A 6915-nucleotide genomic window follows, 5' to 3' on the forward strand; every position below is an offset into this window, starting at 1 on the left:
AACTGCCACAAGAATGAAATGCGCTGACTTAGTCAGCCTGTCCACAATAACCCAAACTGCATCGAACTTCCTCCAAGTTCGTGGGAGTCCAATAACAAAATCCATAGTGATACGCTCCCACTTCCACTCATGAATATCTAACCTCTGCAGTAAACCACCAGGTCTCTCATGCTCACACTTTACCTGCTCGCAATTTAGGCATCGAGCTACATAGGCAACTATGTCCTTCTTCATTTGCCTCCACCAATAATGCTGACTCAAGTCCTGATACAACTTGGCGGCACCCAGATGAATAGAATACCAGGAACTGTGGAACTCCTCAAGGATCAACTCACAAAGTTCATCCACATTAGGCACACAAATATGACCCTGCATCCTCAAAACTCCGTCATCTCCAACAGAAACCTACTTGGCACCACCGTGTCGCACTGTGTATCTAAGGACAGGTAAATGAGGATCGTCATCCTGCCGATCTCTGATGCGTTCAAACAAAGAAGACCGAGCAACTGTACAAGCTAGAATACGGCTGGGCTCAGAAACATCTAACATCACGGGCTGGTTGGCCAAGGCCTGAACATCTAATGCAAGTAGTCTCTCACCAACTGGAATATATGCAAGGCTACCCATACTGACTAACTTTCTACTCAAAGCATCGGCCACCACATTGGCCATCCCGGGATGATACAATATGGTGATATCATAGTCTTTCAATAGCTCCAGCCACCTTCTCTACCTCAAAGTTAGTTCCTTCTGCTTGAACAAATACTACAAGCTACGATGATCAGTGAATACCTCACATGGCACACCGTAAAGATAGTGCCTCCAAATCTTCAGCGCGTGAACAATGGCTGCCAGCTCTAGATCATGAACAAGGTAATTCTTCTCGTGAACCTTCAGCTGCCATGAAGCATATGCAATAACCTTGCCATCCTGCATCAATACCGCACCCAGACCAATATGAGATGCGTCACAATATACTGTATAAGATCCTGAACCTGTGGGTAACACCAATACCGGTGCCGTGGTCAAAGCAGTCTTGAGCTTCTGAAAGCTCGCTTCACACTCGTCTGACCACCTGAAAGGGGCACCCTTCTGGGTCAATCTGGTCAACGGGTCTGCTATGGATGAAAACCCCTCCCTCCACAAATCGACGGTAATAGCCCGCCAAACCCAGGAAACTACGGATCTCTGTAGCTGATGTGGGTCTAGGACAGTTCTGGACTGCCTCAATCTTCTTAGGATCCACCTGAATATCCTCTGCTGATACAACGTGACCCAAGAAAGCAACTGAACTCAACCAAAACTTGCATTTTGAGAACTTAGCATATAACTGGATGTCCTTCAGAGTCTGAAGAACGATCCGAAGGTGCTGCTCATGCTCCTCTCGACTGTGGGAGTAGATCAAGATATCACCAATAAACACAACCACAAAGGAATCAAAGTAGCGTTTGAACACCCGGTTCATCAAATCCATGAATGTTGTTGGGGCATTTGTCAGCCCAAATGACATCACTAGAAACTCCTAATGCCCATACCGAGTCTGAAAAGCTGTCTTAGGAATATCAGATGCCCTAATCCTCAACTAATGGTAGCCAGATCTCAAATCAATCTTTGAAAACACCTTGGCACCCTGAAGCTGATCAAATAAATCATCAATCCTCGGTAATGGATATTTGTTCTTGATGGTGACTTTGTTCAGCTACCGATAATCTATACACATCCTCATCGATCCATCTTTCTTCTTCACAAACAACACAGGTGCACCCCAGGGCGAGACACTAGGTCTAATAAAGCCCTTATCAAGCAAATCTTGCAACTACTCCTTTAATTCTTTCAACTCTGGCGGGGCCATGCGATATGGAAAAATGGAAATAGGCTGAGTGCCCGGAGCCAAATCAATGCAGAAATCAATATCCCTATCGGGTGGCATCCTCAGCAGGTCTACAGGAAACACATCTGGAAACTCACGAACAACCGGCACGGAATCTATGTAAGGAACCTCCGCACTAGAATCGCGAAAATAAGCCAAATTAGCTAGGCACCCCTTCTCGACCATATGCCGAGCCTTCACATAAGAGATAACCCTGTTGGCAGAATGAACAAGATTTCATCTCCACTCTAATCGAGGCAACCCCTGCAAGGCTAAGGTCACTATCTTGGCGTGACAATCTAATATAGCATGATAAGGTGACAGCCAATCCATACCCAGTATGACATCAAAATCAACCATGTCGAGAAGTAGAAGATCTACACGAGTCTCAAGACTCCCAATGGTGACCACACACTAACGATAAACACGATCTACAACAATAGCATCTCCCTCTGGTGTGGACACATACATAGGAGCACTCAAAGAATAACATGGCACAACCAAATAGGAAGCAAAATAGGATGACACATAGGAGTAAGTAGATCCCGGATCAAATAGAACTGAAGCATCTCTACTACAAACTGAAACAGTACCTGTGATAACATCGTCAGATGACTCAGCCTCAGGCCTGGCTGGAAAAGCATAACACCGGGGCTGGGCCCCACCCCCCTGAACTACGTCCCTGGGACGGCCTCTAACTGGCTGGTCTCCACCTCTAACGGCCTGACCTCCACCTTTAACTGTCTGACCCCTGCCTCTGGCTGCCTGACCTCTGCCTTGGCTGGCTGAGCAGGTGGTGCAGCAACTGGTGCCAGAACCATGGCACGAGAACTCTAATGCTGTAAGCTGCCAGTTGCCTAAGGGCTAAATCTAACAATGTGCCTTGGATCACCACAAGTATAACATAACCTCGGCTGCTGTGACTGCTGACCCTGAAACTGACCCTGTCGACCTGAATAACCACCCTGATAACTCTGGAGTGGAGGTGCAGTAATAGGAGCTGGTGGTGCACTATAGGCTAGCTGGTCGGAATAATGCATCTGAGGGCCACGACCACCTGAGGCACCATGGGATCCCTGGAGCGCTGAATGAAACGACCTGGGAGGATGACCTCTACCAAAAGTACTCCTGCCTCTAGACGAGGCACCACTGAACTCACCGGAATGACGAGGTCTCTTGTCAGACCCCTGACCTCCCTAAGTAAGAACCATTTCGACTCGTCTGGCGACATTAGCAGCCGCCTGAAAAGAAATCTCACTCACAGTCTCCTTAGCCATCTGCAATCTGATAGGCTGAGAAAGTACATCAATAAACCTCCTCACCCTCTCTCTCTCTCGGTGGGAAGCAGAAGAATAGCATGACGGGCCAAATCCACAAAACGGGTCTCATACTAAGTAACAGTCATACTGCCCTGCTGAAGACGCTCAAACTGACTGCGACGCTCCTCTCTTAATGTGATAGGCAGAAACTTCTCAATGAAGAGCTGAGAGAACTGGTCCCAAGTAAGAGCAGGCGACCCAGCTGGTCTGGTCAACAAGAAATCTCTCCACTATTTCTTGGCGGAACCAGTCATCTGAAATGCAGCAAAATCGACCCCATTGGTCTCCACCATACCCATGTTTCGTAGAACCTCGTGGCATCTGTCAAGATACTCCTGGGGATCCTCTGAAGGAGCATCACTGAAGTGAACAGGAAAGAGCTTGGTAAACCTGTCCAACCTCCATAAAGCCTTAGGAGACATAGCTATTTGCTCCGGAGCGGGAGTGGTGGGAGTCTGGGCTCCTCCTCCAGCCTGAGAGATTGCTGGTGCCATGGGAAATGCGCCAGTCTGGGCCACACTCTCCATAAGGACTACCAAACTGACCAAAGCGTCCTAAAGTACTAGGGTGGCAATGAATCGCTCTGGAACCTGAGCTGGTCAGGCAGGAACAGTCTGGGCTGGAACCTCCTCGTCAAGCTCTATCTGAGGTTCCACTGCTGGGGCTGTTGCTCGTGCCCTAGGCTGAGCCCTGCCCCTACCTCGGTCTCTGGCACGACCTTGGCCTCTACCTCTGCCCTGCGTAGGAGCTGTCACTGGAGGCTCTGGCTGCTGCTCAGCTGACGAAGCGGGATGTGTTCTCGCCATCTGCGAGAGAATAAGAGTAGAAGAGTTCAATCAGTATTGAGAAAGCAAATTCGCACAACAGATAAGAATAGAAGTGAAACTTGTTCCTACACTTCATAGCCTCTAGAAGATAAGTACAGACGTCTCTGTACCGATCCTCCAATCTCTACTAAGCTTGCTCGTGAATCGTGAGACCTAGACAATCTAATGCTCTGATACCAACTATCACGACCTGAAATTTCCCACCGATGGGACCGTGATGGCGCCTAACATTTCACTTGCTAGGCAAGCCAACGCTAGAAAATTGTTAAACCAATCCCTTATTTCTATTTAGTAAATAACAATAATTAACTAAGATGAAATATAATAAGTACAGAATATTATAAAACTGTATTAATTACTACCCCCGGATCTGGAGTCACAATTCACGAGCATTCTAGAATTTACTAGAAGAAATAGTCTGAAAGAAATACAACTGTCTAAATGAAAAAAATATTAGAATAGAAAAGATAGATGGGGAATTCAAGGTCTGTGAACGCCGATAGATCTACTTTGAGTCTCCGGACACCGGACCAATAGCAAAATCTCGATCAACCCGAGCCGGTATCAAAATCTGCACAGAAAGTGCAGAGTGCAGTATCAGTACAACCGACCCCATGTACTGGTAAGTGTCGAACCTAACCTCGACGAAGTAGTGACGAGGCTAAGGCAAGGCACCTACTAATCAACCTGTACAATTTAACAGTGTATATACAAATAACATATATGAAGAACTACACAGGAAATTTCGGGAGGGGAACATACTGAGTGGAATACAAGATAAAGAACTACAACAGGATGATCACCGGAGCAGTCAATATACCATGAATCAACAGGAATAGTGAATACAGTAAGGAAAAATGCACGGCATCACCCTTCGTGCTTTTACTCTCAATCTCACCATAAAATTAATAGAAACGGCACGGCATCACCCTTCGTGCATTAACTCTCATATCATGGCACGACATCACCCTTCGTGCATTAACACTCACAATATGGCACGGCATCACCCTTCGTGCATTAACACTCATAATATGGCACTGCATCACCCTTCGTGCATTAACACTCACAATATGGCACGGCATCACCTTTCGTGCATTAACACTCACAATATGGCACAGCATCACCCTTCGTGCATTAACACTCTCCCTTACGATAATGCAATGCATAAATAACAACAGGGAGATAGATTAACAAGTACAAACCTTACTTCAACATTTGGTTCTATAATATCAATCTCAACTTTGAAATAAAAACTCAATTATCACCAGAAAATCCGTAAACATGATAAGAACGATAAATTGAACAACACTAGTATAACACATAGCAATCTGTCATAGGAAAGAGATAATATAAGAAAAGCAGAGAAACATGGAAAACAGGTAATTTGGCGGCGCATAAGTACTCGTCACCTCACATATACGCCGCTAACATAGATTTCACTTAGCAAGTAATCTAAGGTTCCTAATTTCCTCAAGTCAGGGTTAGACACAACACTTACCTCGCTCCGAAGTCACTTAATTCTCAATCACAGCTTTTCCTTTGGAATTCACCTCCAAACCACTCGTATCTATTCAAAAAAGACTCAATAATATCAAATATTGCTAAAGGAATCAATTATATTGCATAAATTAAATTTCCCAAATTTTCCTCCAAAAAGTCAAAAAATCAACCCCGGGACCGCTTGGTCAAAACCCGAAGTTCGGACCAAAATCTATTTACCCATTCATCCCCGAGCCCGAATATATAATTGGTTTTAGAATCCGACCTCAAATTGAGGTCTAAATCCCTAAATTCCCGAAATCCTTAGTTTCTACCCTAACCCCTAATTCTACAATGAAAACTCTAGATTTTAGGTTAAAAATTCAAAAAATGTAATGAATAATTGAAAGAAAATGGTTTAGAATCACTTACCAACAATTTAGGGAAGAAATGGCTCTTGAAAAATTGCCTCTCACCGTTTGGTTTTTGAGAAAAATGAGTTTTTGGGTTAAATCTCGTTTTTGGATTCTGTTAAATGCTGGGCGACAGTGTTCATCGCGTTCGCGAGAGCACTGTCACGTTCGCGAAGGGTACTGGTTTCCAAGCCTTCACGTTCGCGATGGTTACTCCCCCTGTCCTTCGCGTTCGCGATGAAGGAACAGCTGACTCTCCCTCCCCAATGCCTAACACTACGCGTTCGCGATGGGATTGTCGCGTTCGCGAAGGGTAACTCCCCCATCGCTTCGCATTCGCGACCAAACCTTCGCGTTCGCGAAGAAGAAATCCCTGCCTCATCAGTTTACTCTTCGCGTTCGCGAGAGGACCTTCGCGAACGCGAAGAAGGACATGCCAGAACACCTGCTGCAGCAAAATACCAGATTTTCAAAGTCCAAATCATCCCGTGGCCTATCCGAAACTCACCCGATCCCTCGGGGCTCCAAACAAAACATGCACACAAGTCTAAAAATATCATACGAACTTTCTCGCGCGATCAAATCGCCAAAATAACACCTAGAACTACGAATTTAGCACCAAATCAAATGAAATTCTCAAGAACGCTTGAAAAATTCTATTTTCTCAACTGGACGTCCGAATCACGTCAAATCAATTCCGTTTCTCACCAAATTTCACAGACAAGTCTAAAATATCATAATGAATCTGTACCAGGCTCCAGAACCAGTATACGAACCCGACACTAACAATGCCAAACATCAATCAATTCTTAAAAATAAGTAATTTTCAGACTTTTAATTTTCATCAAAAATTCATAACTTGAGCTAGGGACCTCCGAATTAGATTCCGGGTATACGCCCATATCCCATAATTCGATACAAACACACCGGGACCGTCAAAACACAAAATCCGGGCCCGTTTACCAAAAAATTGTTCGAAGTCAACTAAAATCAACTTTTAAGGCATA

The sequence above is a fragment of the Nicotiana tomentosiformis genome, chromosome 8, assembly GCF_000390325.3.
Source record: "Nicotiana tomentosiformis chromosome 8, ASM39032v3, whole genome shotgun sequence".
Lineage (NCBI taxonomy): Eukaryota > Viridiplantae > Streptophyta > Magnoliopsida > Solanales > Solanaceae > Nicotiana > Nicotiana tomentosiformis.